The sequence below is a fragment of the Hoplias malabaricus genome, chromosome 15 (genome assembly GCF_029633855.1).
Source record: "Hoplias malabaricus isolate fHopMal1 chromosome 15, fHopMal1.hap1, whole genome shotgun sequence".
In the NCBI taxonomy this organism is placed as follows: Eukaryota; Metazoa; Chordata; class Actinopteri; order Characiformes; family Erythrinidae; genus Hoplias; species Hoplias malabaricus.
In genome coordinates, this window is record NC_089814.1 from 4060935 (window position 1) to 4071732 (window position 10798).

The following is a 10798-nucleotide window of genomic DNA, read 5'->3' on the forward strand; positions in this document are numbered from 1 at the left end:
GACAGACGCTGTAAATAATGTATAATGAAATATTGCAAATGTTTTTAAAAATCATATAATTTTTATTGAAAGGTTTTATATTGTGATATTTATTGATATTGAATTATTGTCCAGCTCTAAATGTAGCTTCAGGAGAGAATCTCATTTCAGTTTAACTTTATGGATGGTTCAAAGGGACCAATTATGAAAATGTAGTGATGACATTAATTAATTAGCTCATTATTTTTGACAGAGTTTAATAAAATCTATAAATAACTACTAACATTTATTTTACTACTTTTTTAATGTAACTAGTAATTTCATTTAATTTCACACTCTCTGATATTGTCCACCAGTGTGAGTGTGTGAGGGACTGGGTGAGTGTGTGAGGGACTGGGTGAGTGTGTGAGTGACTGGGTGAGTGTGTGAGTGACAGGGTGAGTGTGTGAGTGACTGGGTGAATGTGTGAGTGACTGGGTGAGTGTGTGTGTGAGTGACTGGGTGAGTGTGTGAGTGACTGTGTGAGAGTGTGAGTGACTAGGTGAGGGAGTGGGTGAGTGTGTGAGTGACTGGGTGAGTGTGTGAGTGACTAGGTGAGTGTGTGAGTGACTGGGCGAGTGTGTGAGTGAGTGGGGGAGTGTGTGAAACTGTCCACAGGTGTGAGTGACTGGGTGAGTGTGTGATGCTCTGTCCAGAATGTGGCCCTGCTTTGCATCAAGGGATTGTGTGTAGGTGTCAATCCCCCTGCGACCCTGAAAAAGGTTTACAGAAAAACATTCATTTATTAATTCATTGTCTGTAATGCTTATCTAGTTAAGGGTGGTGGTGGGTCTGGAGCCTACCAGGAATCACTGGGCACGAGGCAGGAACACAGGGGGCGCCAGCCTTTCACGGGGCGACACATACTCACACATTCACTCACACACGTAACAACATGTGTTTTTGGACTGTGGGAGGAAACCGGAGGAAACCCACACAGACACAGGGAGAACACACCACACTCCTCACAGACAGTCACCCGGAGGAAACCCACGCAGACACAGAGAGAACACACCACACTCCTCACAGACAGTCACCCGGAGGAAACCCACGCAGACACAGAGAGAACACACCACACTCCTCACAGACAGTCACCCGGAGGAAACCCACGCAGACACAGGGAGAACACACCACACTCCTCACAGACAGTGACCTGGAGTGGGACTAGAACCCACAACCTCCAGGACCCTGGAGCTGTTATAGAGACATTACCTGCTGCTCCACCATGCTGTGGGATGAGCTGGAGTGGTGTTTGTGCACTACAGCCAATTGACCAACACTGATCTCTCCCCTCCACTGGCAGGTCACCATCAAATCCTCAGTGAAATGTTTTAGACATCTAGTGCAGAGCTGTGTCAGAAGAGTGGAGGCTGCAGAGACATGACCTTTTTGCTGAAAAGAGTGGTTTCCTCTGCAGGAAACACACATTACCCCTGTTACAGTTAAAGAGGCTCTTCTAGGAAGTCTCTGATGAGCCGAAGTGAAACTAAAACTGAGTGAACTTTAAAAGTTAACCCTTTCACTCAAAGCGCTGGTTTTCTGGACAGACATGAACCCAAGTCCTGCCCAGACTTTCCATCCAGGAGATAACCTCCATTCAGAGTGATGTGCAATCCAGGACTGGGCTTAATCTCAGTCCAGACTCTTCAGTTTTATAACTGCTGTATTTACTGAGTTAGTGCATAGTGCACTCATAGTGGTTGGCTGCTACTGATTAATTCACTATTACCAAGTATTTAATTGTAGTTATTGAATATGTAATGGTACATGTAATATTTTATTTGTAACACACTCCTCATAGACAGTCACCCAGAGGAAACCCACACAGACACAGAGAGAACACACCACACTCCTCAAAGACAGTCACCTGGAGGAAACCCACACAGACACAGAGAGAACACACCACACTCCTCACAGACAGTCACCCGGAGGAAACCCACGCAGACACAGGGAGAACACACCACACTCCTCACAGACAGTCACCCGGAGGAAACCCACACAGACACAGGGAGAACACACCACACTCCTCACAGACAGTCACCCAGAGGAAACCCACACAGACACAGAGAGAACACACCACACTCCTCATAGACAGTCACCCGGAGGAAACCCACACAGACACAGAAAGAACACACCACACTCCTCATAGACAGTCACCCAGAGGAAACCCACACAGAAACAGGGAGAACACACCACACTCCTCACAGACAGTCTCCCGGAGGAAACCCACACAGACACAGAGAGAACACACCACACTCCTCACAGACAGTCACCCGGAGGAAACCCACGCAGACACAGGGAGAACACACCACACTCCTCACAGACAGTCACTCGGAGGAAACCCACGCAGACACAGAGAGAACACACCACACTCCTCACAGACAGTCACCCGGAGGAAACCCACGCAGACACAGGGAGAACACACCACACTCCTCACAGACAGTCACTCGGAGGAAACCCACACAGACACAGGGAGAACACACCACACTCCTCACAGACAGTCACTCGGAGGAAACCCACACAGACACGGGGAGAAGAGCTGGTCTTGCACACTTTATGTTTATTATTAATTGTCCACAGGTGTGAGTGTGTGAACATACCCTGCACAGGGTGCCAGTTAAGTGCAAAGAACCACATGCTCACCAAGTCTCACATACACACACACACACCCTATAATATATACTCAGGTAATGATTGAGTCCTGAGTGACCTCATGGCTGTGAGAGCGTGATTAGTTATAAACCTAAACAAACACATGCTATATCATCTGAAGCAGAGAATACACAATGATTCTTCAATAACATTCTATAAATACATAAGAGGAGAAAAGGACATACGCCAATTCTGAACCCCTTTAAATCAGATTAAATGAGCAAAATGGACTTATTTTAAAAATGTCCACTTTCAAAGGAGTCACAAACACAGATATCTTTTAACCCTTAGAAGTCGACAATCAGGCTGGCGTGATCAAATCATGTGACCGGTTCCAGAATAAGCAGATTGAAATCCATGCTAGTGTTTGTTTGATGTGGATAGGCCAAGTAGAAGCGGAGTTAACATAATATAAATTTAGTTTAAAATAACATGCTCAAGTGTGAGTAAATGTGCACTAAATACGATGGGAGTGACAATGCATGTTTTAATATATCTATTTGCAGTTTTTCGTCTTATAAACAAATGGGAAAAAAGTCTGGTATCTGCGTTCTCTGATCTACAGGCCGAACACAGGGTGGTGTAGGATATTATTGGATGCAGGATATTAAGGTAAAATCAAAAGTATTCAAAAACAGCCAAAATAGGCCTAGACTCCTAAGGGTTAATGTCAGTTAAACCGAGTGAACTATAATAGATTTGTTTACATTGCTTTCTACATTACACTACAAACACATTAATAATAATAGTAATATTAATAATATTAATTATTATACTGCAATTTTTAAGTGTAAAAAATGCATTGAAAATAACCTGAGAAATGTGTATATATCTACGTACAGGGGTTGGACAATGAAAGTGAAACACCTGGTTTTAGACCACAGTAATGTATTAGTGTGGTGTAGGGCCTCCTTTTGCGGCCGATACAGCGTCAGTTCGTCTTGGGAATGACATACACAAGTCCTGCACAGTGGTCAGAGGGATTTGAAGCCATTCTTCTTGCAGGATAGTGGCCAGGTCTCTACGTGATGCTGGTGGAGGAAAACGTTTCCTGACTCGCTCCTCCAAAACACCCCACAGTGTCTCAATAATATTTAGATCTGGTGACTGTGCAGGCCATGGGAGATGTTCAACTTCACTTTCATGTTCATTAAACCAGTCTTTCACCAGTCTCGCTTTGTGTATTGGTGCATTGTCATCCTGATACACGGCACCGCCTTCAGGACACAGTGTTTGAACCATTGGATGCACATGGTCCTCCAGAATGGTTCGGTAGTCCTTGGCAGTGACGCGCCCATCTAGCACAAGCATTGGACCAAGGGAATGCTATGATACGGCAGCCCAAACCATCACTGATCCACCCCCATGCTTCACTCTGGGCATGCAGCAGTCTGGTGGTACACTTCTCTGGGGCTTCTCCACACCGTAACTCTCCCGGATGTGGGGAAAACAGTAAAGGTGGACTCATCAGAGAACAATACATGTTTCACATTGTCCACAGCCCGAGATTTGCGCTCCTTGCACCATTGAAACCGACGTTTGCCGTTGGCGTGAGTGACCAAAGGTTTGGCTACAGCAGCCCGGCCATGTGTATTGACCCTGTGGAGCTCCCGACGGACAGTTCTGGTGGAAACAGGAGAGTTGAGGTGCCGTGATTTGGGCAGCCGTGGTTTTATGTTTTTTGGAGACAATCTGGGTCAGCACCTAAACATCCCTCTCAGACAGCGTCCTCTCGCGTCCACATTGAATCCTGTTGGATGTGTTTGGTTCTTCTTGGTGGTACGCTGACGTTACCCTGGATACCGTGGCTCTTGATACATCACAAAGACTGTCTTGGTCACAGATGCACCAGCAAGACGTGCACCAACAATGTGTCCTCTTTTGAACTCTGGTGTGTCACCCATAATGTTGTGTGCGTTGCAATATTTTGAGCAAAACTCTGCTCTTACCCTCTGCTAATTAACCCTTCACACTCTGCTCTTACTGGTGCAGTGTGCAGTTAATGAAGATTGGCCACCAGACTGCTCCAATTTAGCCATGAAACCTCCCACACTACAATGACAGGGGTTTCAGTTTCATCGTCTAACCCCTGTGTATATATGACAAAGAAAAATTACCATCAAATATTATATCAGTAAAACATTTGTGAACGAGCAAAATAGTAATGTATACAGTAAAAAATACAAAGAATTAGTAAAATTAAAAACTAAAATGACTATTTTCTAAAATAATGATAAAAATTATTATAATACTTCATCATTCATTTTGCAAAATTCAAAAGTCATCATCTGAGACTCTGAGTCAGCACACACTTACACACACACAGTACACTATTCATTACAATGTGAACTCTCATGGCTCTGGCCTGAACACAACAAAAGAGTGTAACCCACACCCACACAAAGCCCAATCTGAGACTGGTTCTTCAGGATAAACTGTTTCCTGTGTAAATGTAATGGACTGTAGCAGCACACTTCCAGGTAAAAGGGGACTTTCCTCTGTAGTTGATTCAGAGATACAGTACTGAACAACACACACAAGCTTCCTCCTCCTCGTCTTACTGAGCTATTTGTTCTGATGCAACATACCATTTACACAAGGGTTTACTCTCTCAATAATATCTAGTTAGATCATCTTTAATACATCTGTAATGCCTCCTCAATTCCTCTGTGGTTCCTCTTTAATGCATGTATCGTCCCTCCGTAAAACCTCTGTATATCATCCTCAATATCTCTGTAATCTCTCCTTCATTCTATCCTGGGGTCTGGACAGATCTACAAACCCCCTTTTTTATTGTAACCAGTTTTACTTAATGCACCAAAGCACAAACAACGACTTAGTATTTTCACTGAACACCTTTGCTGTGTTTTGTAAATAGAGTAAGGACTTAAAGTCGTGTAGTTGTTATGCATAAAGCTTTAAAGTACACCCTTAAAAAGAACCTTTCTAATGGCTGAAGTCACTTTACACAATGAGGGGGAATAAAAGGGAAGACACTTATACCTGCAGAGTAGTGAGAGAAGAGCAGGGTTTATAGCTGAGATTTAAAAGCGGAAAATGGAGAACCGCAACGAAGACTTTGCGGTAATGAATTCCAAAGCTTGGCTGCCATAATACCAAACAATTTACCACCAGCAGTAACTAGTTTAAATTTGGGTCCTGACAGAAGCCCGCTCTCAGAGGACCTCAGTGGGGGTGTGAAAGGTCAGAAAGGTTGGCTGGCACCAGACAGTGCAGAGATCTGTATGTGAGCAGTGGAACTTTAAACTGAATACGGAGCGAGACGGTAGTCAGTGGAGCTCATGAAGAACAGCAGAGATATGAGCTGATTATTTTTAATAAGAGAGAACTCTAGCAGCAGAGTTGTGAACACATTGAAGGGAGTGTATGATCTTAGAAGGAAGTCCAATGAAGAGAGAGTTACAGTAGTTTAAACGGGAGGGGAGATGAAGACATGGACCAGAATTTCAACATCCTTAACAGAAAGCAGCGGACGAAGGCGAGCAATATTACGTAGATAGAAAAAGGATGTTTTGGTTAAGGCCATAATATGAGGTTCGAATGAAAGAGATGAGTTCACCTAAATTCTGAATAACTGGAGAAGTTTTTACTGGATGATCTGACCAATTGGCAGCATGTAGATGATGAATAGTATAGGGCCTAGGACTGAACCTTGGGGAACACCTTGTGTAACAGTACTAGGGGAAGATCTGTGTGTACCAAGAGCAACAAAGTGAGATCTATTGATAAAGTAAGAGATGAACCAGGAAAGTGCTGTGTCAGTTATGCCAATAGCTGAGAGACGAGAGATGAGTATGCTGTCATTAACAGTGTCCAATGCCACACTCAAATCTAAGAGAAGAAGGATACTGAGTGCACCAGAGTCAGTAGCAAGTAGGATATCATTTAAAACCAGCAGAAAGGCAGTCTCAGTACTGTGTCTTGTGCGGAAGCCAAACTGAAAAGGCTCAAAAAGGTTATCAGGAATGAGTGAACTGAATTGCCACCTTTTTTCTAACAGTTTAGCTAAAAAGGGGAGGTTAGAAATAGGTCGGAAATGATCAAGGTTGGCTGTGTTCAGACCAGATTTCTTGAGAATGGGTGTGGTGGCAGATGTTGTAAGGCCTATGGTGACATGACCTAAGGCAAGAGACATATTAATGAGATGGGAAATGGGGCTAGATAAGACCGCAGAGCATTTTTTAAGAAGTGGGTTTGGAGCAGCGTTGAGGAGACAGGTACAAGCATTGGATTTAACTATAAGCTCTGATATAAAGGCTGGATCAATGGGAGAGAAATTAGCCAGGGGTTTAATGCTGGAAATTAGCCAGCATTATAAGAAATCATGTGGTCAGTATATGTTGTTAAGTGCACAGTAAGCCCAGTACTCTTGAAGCAGCGCTCCAGACGGAGTTCAGGAGTGAACCAAGGGGAGGAGAGACCAGCAGGAACCTGTTTAGTCTTTAAGGGAGCCAGCTGGTCTAGTATCTCAGAAACAGTGCCATTAAAGAGAGTCAGAATGTCAACACGAAGAACCTTTTTGCATGATTAAATGGTACTTGAATCATGTAAAGTGTTCTTCATACTGATGGAGAATGGTCTATAGATGGTTTTTCTGTTGTTATGATGTGAAGCTTGTTACAACAGAAGAAATATTTTTGGTGCACCAGGGCACAAACCTGGAGGGGGCACCAGTCCTTCATAGGGCAACACACACATTCACTCGCACACACATCTTTTTAGTAGCCAAATCACCTACCATCATTTAGGTTAAATTGGATTAATGTAGACACACTCCAAAGCCATTGGGAGAGGAGTGAAATAATTGGACATTTTTTGAGACATTAATGTCACATTGTTTGGAAGCATTACATAAGTGAATATAAAAGGTATAAAAGGAGCATTCACCCAAGACTCAGTCTTTGCAACAAAAGTAAGTAAAAGTTTATCACTTTTATCACCTGCTGTCCTTAATATTGAGAATTCAATATTTTATAATAAAATAATATATAATAATTGATTCAGGAAATGTGGGATAAGGCTTTACACCATTGTCAAATGAGTGTGACCTTCAAGCCCTCAGATGGCACTGCATAACACACTGTCAAGCAACACGGATAAATATAGACTCATTCAGCTTGTGAGTAGTTCAAAAACTCTTATCACTTAACAGAGTCTGCCGCTGCATCAAGAAATGCAACCTCTGTTACACAAGGAGAAATCTATCCATCTGTAGGGGTTCCTTGTTCATCTCAGATTTTCCCAAATACAGTATAAATGTGTGCTGTATCTGAGAAGTCCTTGTTCTGTGTTTTTGTAAAAGTTGTATGTTGTGTTTTCCATGGTAATGATGAAAATGACCATCAGGACTGTTGTCAGTGATAGGTGCAAAATGCAACTCATGGTATGGGGGTTGTACCAGTGATTACATCATGGGTGACCTGCATATGTGAGAATTTTCCATAGGCAAAAATTGAGTGTTTAGAGAGACATAAGCTACATCACTGCGGAGAAACTATTGAGAAACACTGGAGAATCCATCTGGAAATGTCCCGGAGTGGTTTATCCACAAATTCTCAGAAGTCTTCTCACAGCTGGAAATATTCTGCATGCTTTAGGCATGGGACAGCACCTGTACAGCACATGCAGGAGACACAGTGTGATCCTCTGGAACATTAGCGGCTCTATTCACTAGAGATGTGGATTCGGAATAGTTTTGAGCTTTTAATGGGTTTTTAATTGATATTTGATCCTAGGACCTGCAACAATAAAAAACTGCCAATCCATGTTCCTTCAACAGGAAGTGCAAATGCTTTATTAAACCATTTTTGTGAGCCCCACAGAAACAGTAATAAGAGGAGTTCACTGTGGGACCGAGTCCTACCTGTGCAGCATTGTTTTTCCAAACAGTGCAACAGCAAAACAAAACTTTACAGTTTCCACTAATGTATGACATGACGAGTTATTGTCATGTATGACTCTTGTCCAGGTGTTAAAGTTTTATTTATTAAATAAATTTATTTTCCTGGTGTTATCTGTCTTCGTTTAGCCTTTCTACTCTACTATGTGATGGGCTTTGTTTCTCCAGTTCATCAGTTCTTTAAAAAACCTTTTACAAAATTGAGGGACGGCAGGTCTCACTGCCAATATGAGGAATCACATTTTTGTGGCCTGGAAGTAAATGTGGCATATGCTTAGCTCTACCTTCTCCTGCGGATAAGTAGCTGTGCAGGATGTTTTCATTATCAGCAACTGAACATAGAACTCATCAAACTGTTGTAATCATGTTTGTTGCTGCAGAGTGTCCACACTATGCTCTTGTTTTCTAAGTCAAAGTGCTTCCAGACATGATTTCTCGGTTTCAACAGCATGTTTTCTTAATGATTCACAAGATTCAGAGGTAACAGATACTCAAATATTGATTCAGTATTCAAATCTTGACACCAACTCAGTTAACCATGTACTCAGGTACCTGTGTGTATCCCTACTGTTCACACATGCGCTCACTCTGACTTTACCCAGAGTATCTACAGTATTAGGGCACTAGTCGGATAAAGTCTGAGTAAAGTCCGGAACAAGTGTTACAGGTGTTTGGGTTCACAAATATTACTACAAGGTAAACTCCAGAATATTTCTAGTTTTCTAGTGAAAGGGGCTATATGCTGCCATCAAGTTGATATCATTTACTGGGAAGTCCATGCTTGTTTCAGCAGGACAAAGCCAGGCCTCATTGTCTCTGTGCCACAACAACATGTCTTCATAGGCCGTGCTCATGTGCTTGACTGACCCGTCTAAAATCTAGATCTGTCTCCTGTGGCACACCATGAAGCCACTGCTCTGGTAAAACTACCTCCAGGAAAACACACACAACACTGATATGTGTCTCTCTGATATGACACGATTGGCTTGGAAAACAAAAGTAATACATGCATCTTATGTCACTTTTTTACATTTTTAGTTTGATTTTAAAAGTGTCAGCGTGAACTTGAACCAAACTGGGACTAAAATGTGACAATGTATTATTTTCTTGTTTAGTTAGGACCAAGGGAACAAGTCTGAACACTACCTAGGTGTAAGACGGCGTTTTATCATATGACATGTCTTTGTTTCCTGTAATGGTTATAAACCAATCATGCGTTAAGTATTACATCAGTTGTTATTGCTGTGTTTTTTAAAGACTCAATAAAATTTTGGGTCCACACCCACCATGGGACCTGTTGTGTGGAGCGTAACCAAACCTGCTTCACTCTGGAACTACAAAGCAGATTGATTCCTCATCGTCTTATGTCTGTGAATTAAAATATTATTTAAAAAAACTTCCTCATATGGGGAGAAATCACCAGGTGAGCACTGCCCACTCCTTTCTCTCTCACATCCTGTTTTATAACATGGGGCAATGCTGAAGGAAGAACATTTTCTGCATTTCCAGGATCTGCAGTGATGATGAGATCACTTTCAGCATGATAAAGTGTGTATTCAGTGCTCATAACAAAGCTCCTTTATGAAGTGTATCCTGTCAATGGAAGAATTCTGTGGCTCTGTTGTCTCAGATGAAAATAAATAAATCATAATCAATTACAGCACAGCAAAACAGTGGTGAGAGTAAGTAGCAGCCAGTGAGCAGCACCTAACCATGGGTTAAAACAGGTTTCAAGTTTACAATCACTGTAACAGTCACACAGTAATGGAGGTAGGTTCCCTCAGTCGATGTTGGTAGTGTTAGTTAGCCATTAGCCACTGGGCAGCAGCGATGACAACAGGCTCCCTCTGTCTACAACAGCAGCAGTGTTAGCAGATCAAAGTCAAAGTCAATTTCAAAGTGAACTTTATTGTCATTTAGACAACACAGAGCAGTGCACAGCTAAACGAGATTCCGGTTCAAATAAGACAATAAGTAATTTAAATAGACATACTCACCATCAACCACAGACAATACAACTACACAGAATAAGGCACTATATCTATGAAATTAAATAATCGCAGCAAGGAATGGCAGTGTGTATAAATAAATAGGTATACGCATAGAATGTAAAATACATATGAAGCAGAAAAATATTGCACATGAATATTGCACATCAGGTAAATAAATGAATGTAGGTTGTGCTGTATAAAATATGAATATATTGCA